The sequence below is a fragment of the Mauremys reevesii genome, linkage group 1 (assembly GCF_016161935.1).
Source record: "Mauremys reevesii isolate NIE-2019 linkage group 1, ASM1616193v1, whole genome shotgun sequence".
Taxonomy (NCBI): domain Eukaryota; kingdom Metazoa; phylum Chordata; order Testudines; family Geoemydidae; genus Mauremys; species Mauremys reevesii.
In genome coordinates, this window is record NC_052623.1 from 94,786,212 (window position 1) to 94,801,670 (window position 15,459).

The 15,459-nt window shown below is 38.3% G+C and overlaps 1 long non-coding RNA gene across 1 annotated transcript; it reads left to right on the forward strand.

The window, feature by feature from the left end:
* Positions 1-1,057: 1,057 nt before the first annotated feature.
* Positions 1,058-13,950, forward strand: LOC120383757. Its single transcript, XR_005588524.1, has 3 exons — positions 1,058-1,131; positions 9,862-9,893; positions 13,048-13,950. It is a non-coding gene; the product is annotated as an uncharacterized LOC120383757 (long non-coding RNA).
* Positions 13,951-15,459: the final 1,509 nt, after the last annotated feature.

Genomic DNA, 15,459 nt, shown 5'->3' on the forward strand with positions numbered 1-15,459 from the left:
TTTAAATCAAGAAAGTAGTAATTTATAATTGAATGGAAGATAAAAGAAACATTGTCAGCAGTGCACATCAGTAAATTTAGATATAAAACCATGAAATAACTATATAAATCATTTAAATTAAAGATTTAATTAAGAAAATATATGGAGCTGTATTTATATCTCATAGAACTGGAAGGGACCTGGTCATGGAGTCCAGCCCTCTGCCAGCAGGAATAATTACTGATTTTTGCCCCAGATCCTTAAGTGGCCTTCTCAAGGATCAAACTTACAGCCCTGGGTTTATGAGAAGAGGGCTCAAACCACTGAGCTACCCCTCCCCCTTAAATCATGCATTATCAAATATGAGGTGTAAAGATTAATTAATGAAAATGCAAAAGACTTGTCATTTGTGATCTTCTAGAGTATCTGTTAGTACCCCTACTTCTTACAGATTACAGGTGCTTTTCATCAGTAAAACACTCAGAGCAAAAGATCTCAGCAGTAAGTTATAGGCAGGGGCAGTGTCATGCAGATCATTGAATATGAAGATAAGCTGTCTCTTCATGCAATAGGTGGATGCTCCATTACTTGAGTCTTCAATCTAGTAAGCCAAAGCATAGCAAGTTCTAAAGGCTGGAAGCTGGCGCTAGACAAATTCAGACTAGAAATAAGGTTCCAATTTTTAATGAGCGTAATTAACCATTGAAATAAATTACCCAGGGTTGTGGTGGTTTTTTCATTGCTTGAAGTCTACAGATCAAGACTGTATATCTTTCTTATTGATCTATGTCCTGTGTTATGCAAGAGGTCAGATTAGATTGTCAGAATTGTCCCTTCTGGGCTTAAAATCCATGAATAAATCTGATTTGGACAAAACACTGACACTTATATTGTAGGAACCAATCCTGAGCATTCAGTTTAATGGACTAGATGACATAATGTATCTTTTGTATTGCTAATTGTTTTATTTCTATGATAATTGTGAAACAATGCTATCCTTTTGAGAACAAAGGAGCCTGGGAAACTATACCAGGATATAAAAAAGAGACAGCTGGATGAGGGATTTCAGTCAGAGTAAGACGATTGTAAAGGAAATACATGCTGGCTCTTCTGTATGGTGGCTTGGGAATAGTAAAATAATCCATTTTGGAGGTATGATTTATTTATTTATTTTAAGCCCATTGGCAATTGATTCTTTCTCTTATGAGTAATTAACCTCTAGGATCTGGCCTGGTATCTCTTGAATATTTACAGTTTTTATCCTCTGAGAGGAAGATGATGATGCATGACAAAGTATAATAGGATTTTGTTGGTTTGTAGTTTTTGCTGATTATACACACTTCACAAATATAATTCTCTGGGTTGCCTCTGTGTTTTCTGTCATTCAGTCCCACAACTTCATAGTTTTATTGTATTTGACAGAGGATTCCTGGCCTGCTATGTCAGGGAAAATAGAAGTAAGGTCAGAGGGAGGATATCTTCATCACTGAGTACTTATAAATACATTCTATGGGATTAGATTTTAATTTTTAAATCATCATTGCTAGCACACCTTTTCTTTCTACAAGCATGACAAATGTTAAAGAATATTGTGGAGCATCAAGAAGAATGTACTGTTATTTACTATTAGGCCAATTTATGAAATGATTAGCTACTGCTAAAATCTAGAAAAGAACACTTCACTCAGCTCTAAGACTATAACAGACTGACTCGGTCATTAAATGGCTTGGGAACCATAGTTTTGTATTTGTAGAGAGAGAGAATAGTGACTGGGAAATTTAGTAACACAAAACAATCTATATATGAAATCCATGGAAAATTCTCTTTTCCCAATATGCAGATAATTCATCTGGGGCAAGGATAGGCTGCTCAAACTGAATTCTGTTTGTTCATTTACAGGGATTGGCAGTCCACCAGATTGTTCGGGTTTGCTTTTGTGATTTAGGTTCTTCTTACTTTACTTGAGACGTTTTGAATGTTTCACTCATTCTCCCTTCTGATTGGCTGGTGAATCATGAGTTCTTCATGAAACTTCCACATAGTCTAAGTAAAAGAAGGCCTTATTTAACTTTTTCCTGTGAAAATCATACAAAAATGGTTGTTCTCCCCTTCATGCACTCCTTTCACATCCATGTTTTAAAAAAAAAAACCCTTGTTTCATATAGTAGTGAAAACATTATTCTGGTTATGAAGGTAATAATTGGAGATATACCAATCTCTTAGAACTGGAAGGGACCTCAAAAGGTCATCAAGTCCAGCCCCCTGCGTTCACTAGCAGGACTAATTTTTGCCCCAGATCCCTCAGTGGTCTCCTCAAGGATTGAACTCTCAACCCTGGGTTTCACAGGCCAATGCTCAAACCATTGAGCTATCCCTCAGGTTTAATAATCTTTGAGATACTTTACTGATGGCACATCATTTGCTTCTGATTTGGTGGGAGTTCAGTAACAAGATCGTTCAAAGTTGATGGTTGACAAATAAAACGCTTTATACACACACTGCATGTGACTGGATCACTTTCCAAACTATTTTTCTTCTCCAAGGCTGGCATTTTGCTGAGTAATAAGCTGGCTATGTTCATATCTTCAGGTACTGGATTTTAGATAGACACACTAGAGATAAATGCAAGAGGTCCTTGCTCTGTCCCAATAGGAACATACTGATCTCCATAGACCTGACTATAAAAGTAGATGCTTAAAGTTTATATCAAAATGAATTCTTGAATAATAGAAAGAGAACCAGAAGACAAGTCTACATATCAAAAGTATTTCTAGCTGCCAAGAAGAAATATTGTAGGTCAAGTGACTATGAGAAACCTAGTAAACAAGCTGGACTGCTAAAACTCTGAGACAAGAAATTGTCGTCTGCAAGAGGACAATGCAATGCCAGAATCCAAGATAATGGCAGAGTAAAAATTAAATCTCAGTAGAGTGAATCCCAAAGAAATACAGACAGAAATTGAACACCTTTTAAAAGAGAGCCTAGAAGCCAGGAAAGGGCTTAGCTGCAACTTTTCAATAATTGGATATGGGACTTTCACATTTCCAAGGGCAGAGAGGAAACCAGAGAGGGTTTTTTTGTTTGTTTATTTGTTTGTTCTAATGTTCCTTCTCCTCAAGAAACACTCCTGATTATGTGGGAGTACTGACAAAAATAAAAACAGAAGATCGGCTATGTGACTCCTGTTCAGTCACATCAAGTTACAAGTATAACAACACAATATAGGATTGCAATAAAGTTAGTCATAAACTATAGACCAGAATTCATTTCTTAGCAGAGAGCAGACCATAAAAAGGTACAGTTAATATTATAATTATTACTTACTGTGTGATGCAGTGATATATCACTAGGTATGAGGAGACTCAGGAGGTTGGGTGGATATTAAATTCCTCTAAGTTATAAGGGAAATGGAAGGTAGAAACTGACTGCAGAATTTTCAGAGCTGGGTTGATTTCTCCTTTTCTTGTGGAAAAATAGATTTCAAGTAACAGAATCCTTGATTAACTTCCATAATGGTAACTAAATAAAGAAGATTAAAAAGTACTGAGTTTTGAACTGCCTAAGGGCCTGTTCCAAACCATTGATGTCAAGGAACATTTTTTTTTCTTCATTTATTTCAATGGCCTTTGGATCAAGCATTACCTTTAAAAAAAATGTATACCATTATGGTAGCTGTTCTCTAAAATAAGACACAAAATTAGAGAATAGGAGTTTTTTAAATATAATATGTGCACATGGATTTGATATGGAAAAGCTAGACTTTGTAAGTAATTTAAGTTATAGAGTAACTCTGCAATACTAATGTATAGTTCAACTGAACACGCTTCTGTCCATCACATCAAAACACAGCAGAAGAGACTATTGGAATGTCTGAATTTGAATCTTCTCAAGAGTAAAACATAGCATATTATCTTTGTGGTATAGATCAGCAGATGGTTAATGGCTAGGTTTTGAGAAAAATCCTTCCCAAAAGTCACGTTTAAAGCTACCTCTATATCATTTTGATTGGAAAACATAAGACAGCCATTCTTCTTATTATGAAACCCAATATTATGATAGAATGAATGCAATTTTTGACATAAGTGTCTTCATCATTATTTTGGATTCTTCATAGTTGTAATATATTAGTCAAACAGAAGCCTTTGGAAGATAAATCACTGTCTGCACAAGTGGGAGATGTGATTTATATTCCACTTTCATGTATTTGTTTAGAATGGTAAAGTGAGATTAAACAAAAAGCTAAATTGGCTGTTGACTCATCAGAAATGTGAGCACTTGTAAGTAAATTGTGCTTTATAGAATGGTACTAGTAACATTTAAAAAAAAAACAGTACCCTCTTCTGCAGAGCAACTAAATGCCAAATTATATCTAGAGAACAAATTACTTTTGGGGCCCAATTTGCTAATGTTCTTTAAAGAGATGTGCCAAGTTATTTATAAAGGTTAAAATTCTAGTCCCTGCATTTAAGAATAATAAAATAGGCAATGAAGTTTTTGTTTAGTATTTGTCTATAAGGAAGCATTGACTGGAATACATCTGTCCCAATTAAACTTACTGAACTGTTGAGGCAGAAGTGAGACAGTTTTTATGCAGACTTACAGAAACCCGTCATGTTACTATTGTGGGGTACATTGGAAGTGAATTTTATCCTAAGTACACAAAGTTGATGATTGCCCCCAAAGTGTGTACTGGAAGACCTGTGCTAAAGGCTGGGAAAGAAAGTTGGTCATTCAAAGCCCAGAATGACCATGCAGGAAAAAAATCTGATCATACATAAATATGATAAAAGTATAAAGTTTGGTATCTGTGCTACCTCCACCACATATACCATATTGAAGACGTTCAGAAGTACCAAGCAAAGCTCTCCAGAGGAAAACAGTTCTGTTCCAGAACAACTTTTGAGGTTATGAAATATGTTTTCATCCAATATTGGCAGAAAACCAAAACTTTTCAAATGTTTTTGTTGAAATCTCAATTTTTGGACTGAAAAGGTCAGGTCTTCAATTCATCTCTCTCTTTCTGGTCAGTCATGGTTAGAAAGTCCACTCTGGACCTCAGAAACCTTGCCATCATAAACTTTGTTGAAATCCATAAGTCTCTGAAATGTTTTGGCTGCAGCGTAACACCATATTTCAATGAAAATACAAATGTAATAAAAATATTCTGATCAAATCTAGCCCAGAATTCTTATTGCTTCCATTCTTTCACAGGATCTGTTAAGAAACTTAATTATATGTTAATAGGTTTTCTTGTTCCTCATCTGTTGTAATATTTATTCTTGAAGGGGCAAATATTGGTCCCATTGGAATCCAAGGGAGATTTGTCATTGACAGTGGAAGCATGGCTGAGGGAGAAATGAGAAATACCTGAGTAAGGATGACAGTATTTAGCCCTAAATGTATAGGTACAGCCAGATTCTACCATCCTTAGTCACCCTGCCCTTCACTCCATAAGTATTTTCATTCTTTTCAGTTAAACTACTTGTAGAATGTGGTATTTTTAGCATGAGTAAAAGTAATTAAAGTCTACCTTAAATTAATAAATAAATCATCACTTTTCTTTTAATGCTTTCTTTGTGAAAGATACCAGGTCCATCTTGAAGAATAAAGCTACATAACAGGTACTTTGCAAGGAATGATAGTGCAAGCTTTCTCACACTACCCTGTCAATGTGCCTGGAGTGTCCACGGCTTTAGGTGGCAATCAACGTTGTCAACCAACAATTTAAGCTGGTCTTTCATTAGCAAAGATTGAAGCTGAATGCAGGTTAAGCCAAATAAGTGGAACATTATTAAAACGTATACTCTGTGCATGTGGCAGAGTTGCTTTCAGCCTAACTCTACCCATTCCCCTGGTGTCCTACCAATAACAGTCCCACCAGGAAACATGGGCCCTATGATTTCAGTAATACATATTGAGATACATTCTCCATATTTTACAAATGTTTTAATATAAAAATGAAAAATAAGTAATTGATGACCAGACCCTACCTCATGTCCTTTTAGCAAGAGGTTGCTAGCATGTAGCTGAGTTGGAATCTTGTCTTTACCTCAGGCTCAGCTGGTTACAGAGTCTTTGAGATAGCTTGGTCTCTTCAACAGGCCACTCTGTTGGGAATGACCTATCTCGGTCTCTCTGTCACCTGTTTCTTAGTCTACAAAACTATCCCTCTAGGGAAGTGGTTCTCAAAGCCGGTCAGCCACTTGTTCAGGGTAAGCACCCTGGCAGGCCGAGCCAGTTTGGCCGAACCTGCCAATGCGGCAGGTAAACAATCACGGCTCCCACTGGCTGTGGTTCACCGCTCCAGGCCAATGGGAGCTGCAGGAAGCGGCGCGGGCTGAGGTGCTGGCTGCCCTTTCCACAGCCCCCATGGCCTGGAGCGGTGAACTGCAACCAGCGGGAGCTGCGGTCAGCCAAACCTGCGGACGCAGCAGGTAAACTGGCTTGGTCCACCAGGGCTTTTCCTGAACAAGTGGCAGACCAGCTTTGAGAACCACTGCTCTAGCAAGTCTCTTTCCTCCATGCAGATGTTTCTCTTTTCCCTGAGGAGCTCTGTGTGAGACTATGCCCCATATTCTTCATAAAAATATTGTTATAATATGAATATAACATAACTAAGATATGTTTTATGCAAGATGGGTCTTGTGAGCTATATTTGGAAAGGTTATGATTTACTAAATATGATTATCCTATTTATATGCATGTATCATTTTTGCATCTGAAGTTGGGTATATTGACTATGTAATAATTACAAGTGGGTTTACACCTGGGGAACACCCACCAGACAGAATGCAATCAGTTTGGATGGGCCATTAGGAAGAACTACAGGACTTGGAAGATGCTAATCTCCCACCTTCCTGATAAACTTCCTGGCTACAAACCACCTCTATCTCAGGGCTGCTTTAACACTGCAAGGTAATGTGATTAAGTCACCTGGTACTGGATTCCATGATAGAATACCAGTATTTTTCCACTGAGGGCAGGGGGAACCACAATGGCAAACAAAGGGTTCCCACCATATGTAAAACCTATTTAAGAGAGAGGAGTGACTTAATCAGTGTTTATTCTTTACTGAATCCCCGCCCATGATGACTGCTAGAAACATCTAAGAAACAAAGACAAAATGGGGAGAGAAGAGCTGAGCCCAGGCTGGAAAAGGTGTCTGGCCTGTGAAAGAAATGCCTAAAATAACATTTAGGGTGAAAAATTACTACTTGTAACCAGTTACTTAGTGTATTAAACTTAGTTTGTATGTTTGTTTTATTTGTTCAGTAATCTGCTCTAATCTGTTTGCTATCATTTTACTCACTTAATCTTTTGTAGTTAATAAGCTTGTTTCTTGTATTCTCTAAACCCAGTTTGTGGAATTCATAACTGGCAGGGGGAGGGGAAGCTGTGCATATCTTTCTCCACACCGAGGGAGGGGAAAATTTCATGAGCTTATGCTGTACAATTCTCTGTGCAGCACAAGACAATTTTTGGGTTTGCATCCCAAAGGGGTGTGTGCTTGAGTGCTGGGCAACTCCCTAGCTAAGTCTTCCTATGATTTCAATGTCTGTGTCTTTCTTCCTGTATGTGTGCTGAAGAAAGCTTGAGGACCTGTCTCAGCAGGACAGTGTAAGGGAGCCCAGGCTGGTAGAATAGGTGGCCTCAGTGGTACCCTAGTATATCAGGTGGTACCCCAAAGTGAGAGTAACTCAGTCACACTCTGTATCTCTTTCAACTCTCTTTGGGTGTTATATCTTCTGGCTCATAAGTGTCTCCCAATACTTCAGATCACTTGTCCATCCTGTGTAGTCACCTCGTATGTCATGGATGCCACTGCATCTCTCATGACTTCTTTAGTCCACTCCTTCTAGTATCTCTCTAATAGCTAGATCCTCACAGGAGAGTCTGTCTGTAGAGTTGCTGGTAGGTCCTTGGATGACCTGTCATACTCGTCTGCCTGCTTTCTCTGATTTTGGCCATCTCCTTTCAGTTATGTGCACATTCTTCAATCTGCAACAGATCTCCCCTCAACAGTAACAGGGGTTTGGTTCTTTGTCCCATCAGTGCCTGCTCTGCACTCTTCTGGACTCCCTCTGATGGGATATTCCTGTGTGCCAAAAGTGATAACCAGGGGCCTAAACCACAAGAAACAGTCATGTGTAACAGTCTTTTAGCTGAGCTAATTCACCCTTACCATTATTCTCTGGGTATGCTGGTGTCAGAGTCAAAGTGGTCAAAGTCCCATTTGTGTGAAAATTCCTTGAAGTCTTCTAAAGCAAACTGGGGTCCATTTGCAAGTGAATACATTGTCCACAAAGTGAGACTTCAGTTTGCAAATAACTGACTTGTTTCTTGTATCAGGCATGGCATCAACCTCCCAAAAGTTTAATAGTAGTCCATGGTAATTAACTACTACTTTCCCTTGACGATAAATAAGTCCACTCCCACCTTTTCCTGTGGCTGGGTGGGAAGCTCACATAACCACCAGCAGAAAGACTGTTACTATCACACAACTGGCAAGTGTCATACCCTTCTGTCAAGGAATAGAATTATATATACATTCTGAGCTAGTAAACATGCTCGCAATCCCATCTAAGATTGCTGTCAATACCTAGGTGTGAGGCATACTATACATCACTAAATCAAGAAGAAGAGGTGTTTGAGACATTTCTTGAAGGAAAAAATGTAAATATCTAAAACATTAGACCTGGTAGTACTTTACCAATGACTTTAACTACCTAGACATATGTTGGAAAAGTAGTATGGCAAAACACAAAATTTCCAGTCAATTCTTGCAAAGTTTTGGTGACAAACCTTGTTTCATAAAGTGGAGGTAGTTATCAGGAAGACAGCCATTTTAGACTTGATTCTGACCAACAGGGAGAAATTGGTAGCAAATTTCACGGTGGAAGGGAATTTGGGTGAAAGTTATGATGCAATTATAGATTTCATGATTTGAAGGAAAGGACTTTAACAGACTCTGAGGACTAGTGGGGTATGCCCCATTGGAAGAAAATCCAAGGGAAAAAGGAGTTCAGGAGAACAGGCATTTTCTCAAGGAGATCATATTAAAGGCACAACTGCAAACAATCCCAGTGCAAAGGAAAGATATGAAGAATAGTAAGAGGTCAATATGGCTCCATCAGGAACTCTTTAATGACCCAAAAATAAAAAAGGAATCCTACTAAGAGTGGAAATGTGGACAAATTGCTATGGAGGAGTACAAAAGAATATCACAAGCATGTAGGAACACAATCAGAAAGTCTAAGGAACAAAATGAGTTACACCTCGGAAAGGACACAAAGAGGTTCTCTAAATACACGAAGAGCAAGAGAGACAAAAAAAATCTTAGATCTTCTACTTAGAAGGGAAGGAGAGATCATAACTAATGGCATCAAGAAGGCTAAGATGTTTAATGCCTCTTTCGTTTGTCTTCACTAAAATAGTTAATGGTGAACAGATAATCAACACTATTAATATTAGCAAAAGGGAAGTAATGCAAGCCAAAATATGGAAAGAACAGGTTACAGAATACTTAAGTAAGTTATTTGTAGTCAAATCATCAGGTCCTCATGAAACTCACCCCAGGGTACTTAAGGAACTACCAAAAAGCAATCTCAGAACAATTAGGTATTATTTTAAAGAACTCATGTATGTTGTCCCAGAGGACTGGAAAAGGGCAAACATAGTACCTCTCACTTTAAAAAGGAGAACAAAGAGGATCCCAGAAATTATAGCCCAATCAGCCTACTTTTACTATCTGGAAAGATACTGGAACAAATTATTAAAGAATCAATTTATAAATACCTAGAGGATATTAGGATTATAAGGATTATCAAGCATAGATTTGTCGAATATATCATGTCAAACCAACCTAATTTATTTCTTTGACAGGATAGATGGGAACAGAAGAACAGCCATACTGGGTAAGTCAAATGGTCTATCTACCCCAGTATCCTGTCTTCCGTTAGTGGCCAATGCAGGGTGCTTCAGAGGGAGTGAACAGAACTGCTATTCATCAAATGGCCCACCCCCTGTCACCCATTCCCAGCTTCTGGCAAACAGAGTCTAAGGACACTATCCCTGCCCATCCTGGCTAATAGCCACTGGTGGATCTATCCTCCATGAATTGTTCTAGTTCTTTTTTGAACTGTGTTTTGATCTTGGCCTTCACAACATCCTCAGGCAAAGAGTTCCACAGGTTGACTGTGTGTTGTGGGAAGAAATACTTCCTTTTCATTGTTTTAAACCCACTGCCTGTAATGTATTTGGTCACCGCTAGTTCTTGTGTTATGAGAGGGTAAATAATACTTCCTTACTTACTTTCTCCACGCCTGTCATGATTTTATAGACCTCTATCATATCACCCCTTACTCATCTCTTTTCCAAGCAGAAAAGTCCCAGTTTTATTAATCTTTCCTCACATGCAAGCTGTTCCATACTCCTAATTATTTCTGTTGCCCTTTTATGAACCTTTTCCAATTCCAATGTATCTTTTTTGAGATGGGCAACGAGATCTGCACACAGTATTCAGGATGTGGGTGAACCATGGATTTTTGTAGAGGCAATACGATATTTCCAGGTTTATTATCTATTCCTTTCATAATGATTCCCGAACTTTTGTTAACTTTTTTGACTGTCGCTGCATGTTGAGTGTATGTTTTCAGAGAACTATCCACAATGCATCCAAGATCTCTTTCTTGAGTAGTAACAGCTAATTTACACCCCATCATTTTATATGTATAGTTGGGATTATGTTTTCCAATGTACATTACATTGCACTTATCAACACTGAATTTCATATGCCATTTTGTTACCCAGTCACCCAGCTTTGTGAGATCCCTTTGTCCAAGCAGACTGTAAAGAGTTACAAACATACCTATCTTGGACTCTAACTTATCTGCAAGTTTTGCTACCTCACTGTTTATCCCTTTTTCCAAATCAGTAGTATGTTATATATCTTGATTTTAGTAAGACTTTTGACACTGTCTCACATAAGCAAACTAGGGAAATGCGGTCTAGAGGAATTTACTGTAAGGAGGGCATGACCAAATGCACACCTGTTTTCACACCCTAGATACTATTGTAATAATCTTTATACAAAATGTGCCTTGTGAGGTATCATTTGAAAAATAACATCCTGGTGAAATGTGTGTATAGCAACATTAGATGTAAAGTTATGAACATAAGCAGAAATTATGACTACAATGTTGTTTAGCAGACTAGTCTGGGGAGGGAACAAACTTGTTCCTCAAAGACAAAGGAAAAGCTAACACTCTAGCTAGGTGTCATCAAAGTTAATTGGCAATCACCTGTCAAGTGACCATTCTTTGGTAACAAAGAGGGTTAGGAACAGATCAATCTGCAGTTTAGCAAATAACAACACGGAACCTCTTTCACCATGAAACTCCATGTCACCTTCCTCACAATGGCAAGGAATTTTAGATAGGGGTAATGCCTCAGGAAAACACATTTCAAGGGGTGACTGCACTATACACTTGAGGGGGAAAATACCCCAGGATCTCTCCTCTTAGATGAGACAGAAAGGAACCTACTGTTGGATTTTGGGAGGCGTTCTGACCAGATAATTTGGTCAGCTCTGTTGCTTGGAATATGAGATAAGGATTTTGCCTTGGTCCAAGTCTTGTATGTTAAGTTTAATTACTAGGAAGTGTTTTATCTTTATTTCTCTTGTAACCATTTCTGCCTTTCTGCCTTATACTTGTGCTCCTTAAAATCACTCTCCTTCTAGTTAAAAACAAACAAAAAACTTGTTTAAATTTTAAGTTGTTTGATAACTCCATTTAAAGTAGCAAGCTGTTGGATATTGACTCCTTGCAAGGGCAACAGGCCTCTAATATCTAAACTGTCAGTGAGAAGGCTGGACAGTGTGGAACAAGTGTTTTGGGGAATATTCAGGAGTAGGAGTGTGTTCGGGTCACCCTGTAAGAAGTCACCAAGGCTGCTGGAAACCAAAGTGTGGTTTGAATGTTGCTGTCAGGCTCGTAGAGTCAGATTTGCTGGACCAGGACTGAAGTTATGCAAAGACACTCAAGGTGTAACCTGCATGCTGTTTGGCTCCTTGTGACCAGCCCAGGTTGGGAACTACCAGAGCAAAGCATTTTGAGGTGTCCAAGGTTGCATTAATGACTTGGATGATGTGGTGGAGAGTGTGTTTATAAAATTTGCAGATGACACCAGCCTGGGAGGGGTTGCTAACACTTTGTAGAGACTATCAGAATTTAAAACAACTTTGACAAATTGGAGAATTGGAGAATTTTTCTGAAGTCAACAAACGAATGTCAATAAAAATAAGTGCAAGTACTTTACTGAGGAAGGAAAAATCAAATGCAGAAATACAAAATAGGGAATGACTGGCTAGGCAGTAGTACCGCTGAAAATAATCTGGGGATTATAGTAGATTACAAATTGCATAAGAGTTAATAATGTGATGCAGTTCTGAAAGGATAATATTCTGAGGTGTATTAACACAAGTGTCATATGTGTAACTCCTACTTGCTCAGAGTGGCACTCTGTCCCCCTATAGAGGTAATTAGGCCAACTAGAGATTGATAAACATGCCACAGCCTTGGCTAAGAGACATATATGTCTTTCAGGCAAAGCAGTAGAGGCTCATGCATTAAACTCAAGAGGTCCCAGGTTTAATCCCCACTGCCAACATCCCTTTGTGAGTTGGTGTTACATATGTAAGAAACAAGAGGTAATTGTCCTACTCTACTAAGTACTGGTGAGGCCTCAGATGGAGTACTGTGCCAAATTCTGGGTGCCCCAATTTAGGAAATTGTGGGAAATTGGAGAGAGTCTGGAGGAGAGCAACAAAAATGATAAAAGGGCTAGGTTTGTGTCTGCAAAATCGAGGGCTCGCATGGCTCATGCTACCAGCTGTTGCACTTAAGAAAACTCATAGTTCAAATGCTGCCACCATGTTTCATTAGTAAAGAGTGAAGCTGAATGCAAGTTAAGTTAAACAATTAGAATTTGATTAAACCCTGTGATCTCATCTGTCCCAATAGCTGCATTGCTTCCAGCCTAACTCTAATTGTTTCCCATAAATAACAGCCACTGCAGGGAACATGGACCCTTTGACTCCAGTTCCACTGATCATGACATACCTGAAATCAACACTATCACCAAGAGGAGAAAGGATCTCCAGGCCTCTACAAATCCTCTTTGCCTGCCAATCCCCTGACCACTTTACTATCCCAGAATGACTTTTTCATTTTTCTTAATACAAAATAGCCCATTTTTCTGAATTTTTTTTGTTCCTCTTCTGTATGAAAACTATTTGGAATGGAGAGGTCATACTGTGCTGGATTTTAACTGAAGTAGTGCTTAGAGTCCAGCTGGAGCATCCCCTCAGTAATATGAATCTTATGAGAAAGTATGAAGTTCACACTCCTCAAACTCACTTTCATATTTTCAATGAACTGCATCGCAGTGTGTCGAGTTACAGCATCCAGTGTCATGTTTAGCCATATAACCGAGGAATTGATGTGAAATTAAATGTATTCGGCTCCAATGTGATATAAAGTTGAGAATGTGACATAGTTTTGAAAGTTTGAATAATCCAAAATATGCTTTTCTTTAAGCATATTTATACCAGGGGAAAGTAGTTAGCTAGTGTAATGAAATGATACAGAATATACCAAAAAATCTACCCAAACCATTTTTTGTTAAATAGTGGTAGATTTGATAATGGTGCATACAGTAAATATAGTCAGTGGATAAAACCTGTTACAATATCTATTTTTTTATCCAACAGGTTCATTTTCAAAATATGAATGAAGTGCATAAAGGAAAATATATTAAGTTAGAGTGGTGACTTGTTTCATGTATTGGAACAGAATCCTACCCTACAGAAAGCAGTTGGAAGGGTATTAGTGTGAGTCCCATATGCAATCAAATATCTTTTAAACTAAATAGATTACTTTACTTACTGTGGGGCATGGGGAAAAGTAGTTAATGAACCAAATTTATTCCTCTTTTAACTTAACTTAAACAGAGGTATGTCAGGAATAAATTTAGTAGCTTTTTTTTTGCAAACTGTTATTCTATTCATGTATAATGTGATTTCATTATTGTATTGTATTCATTCGTGTATAATGTGATTTTTTTTTCCTTTAAAAGTTTATTAACTCAATTATAAAAGAGAAGTTTCATGTTTGCAATCTCATTTTAGTTACTGAGGCCAGAACTTTATCTTGGTGTCTAAATAGTCATGTATATGACTAATCCAGTGCTTTATTTCCATTGAGATGCACAAACAACTTTCAAAAATGGGTGCTTAGGACACAAGACCTCTGATCGTCCAGGTATAGACATTCCTAATTTGGGGGTGTTGTGAGCACTGCCAAAAGTTTAGGCAGTGAAATGTGATTGTTCAAATTTGACACTGGGGCATCTGAAAATATAGAAGTGTGTGAACGCTGGCAATGGACAGGCTATGTCTATCTCATCAGAGGGCAGGTGGATGCTCAGTCAAAATCTACTCCTCATTGACAGATGAGTTTGATGCAATTGTATTAGCTAAATTCAAATTGGCCAGTCAAACAGTCTAAACAAACAGTTAAACACAACCAGGGTTTGATGATATATGATGCTTACCTCAGCCTGCTTAGTACCACAAACAATTCAACATTCAAAGTCATTTTATTAAAAAAAAGAAAAAAAAAAAAAGGGAAAAAAACATGAAAAAATAAAAAAAATTAAAACCATTAAATACAACTTTCATTTCAATAACATTACTTGTTCCCTTGCCCTTTTAGCCAGACAGAGTTGTTAAAAGAAAAAAAAAACAACCACCACCTTGCTCGATAGTCAATTTGACATTATCAAAGATAATTGTCTTTTTTGGGGAAAAAATAAGTTGAGATGGGCTGGAGCTGGTATCGTTAATGTCTGATGCCATTTTATCTTTGGTGGTGTTTGGGATATAGATGGTAGGTATGGCATTGTCATCTGGATCCCTCTCCCTGGCCTGGCTTGGTCAAAACATCTCTCAGGATCAAGAGGATGAAAATCCAAGGTCCCAGGTGGTAGTGGAGGTAGGAGTAATGATGATGAATGTTGCCCCAGTAGTCTCTATCTGTTGTCTTTTCCTTTTGTTCCCAAAGTCTTTATATAAAAAAAAAAGACCTAAAATTGGAATAGTGGGTGGAATAGTGCATCGCCTCAATGTGTTGTCCACCAATTAGGCCTAACGTCTGACACTTCAATTTTGGTTCATTAATTTCTGGTTTCACTTCTTCTGTAACTAGTCTATATCACGGATTGACAACCTTTGGCACACGGCCCGTCAGGGAAATCTGCTGGTGGGCCGGGATGGTTTGTTTACTTGCAGTGTCCGCAAATTCGGCCAATCACAGCTCCCACTGGCCGTGGTTTGCTGTTCCAGGCCAATGGGGGCTGTTGGAAGCGGCGCAGGCTGAGGGATGTGCTGGCCACCACTTCCCACAGCCCCCATGGGCCTGG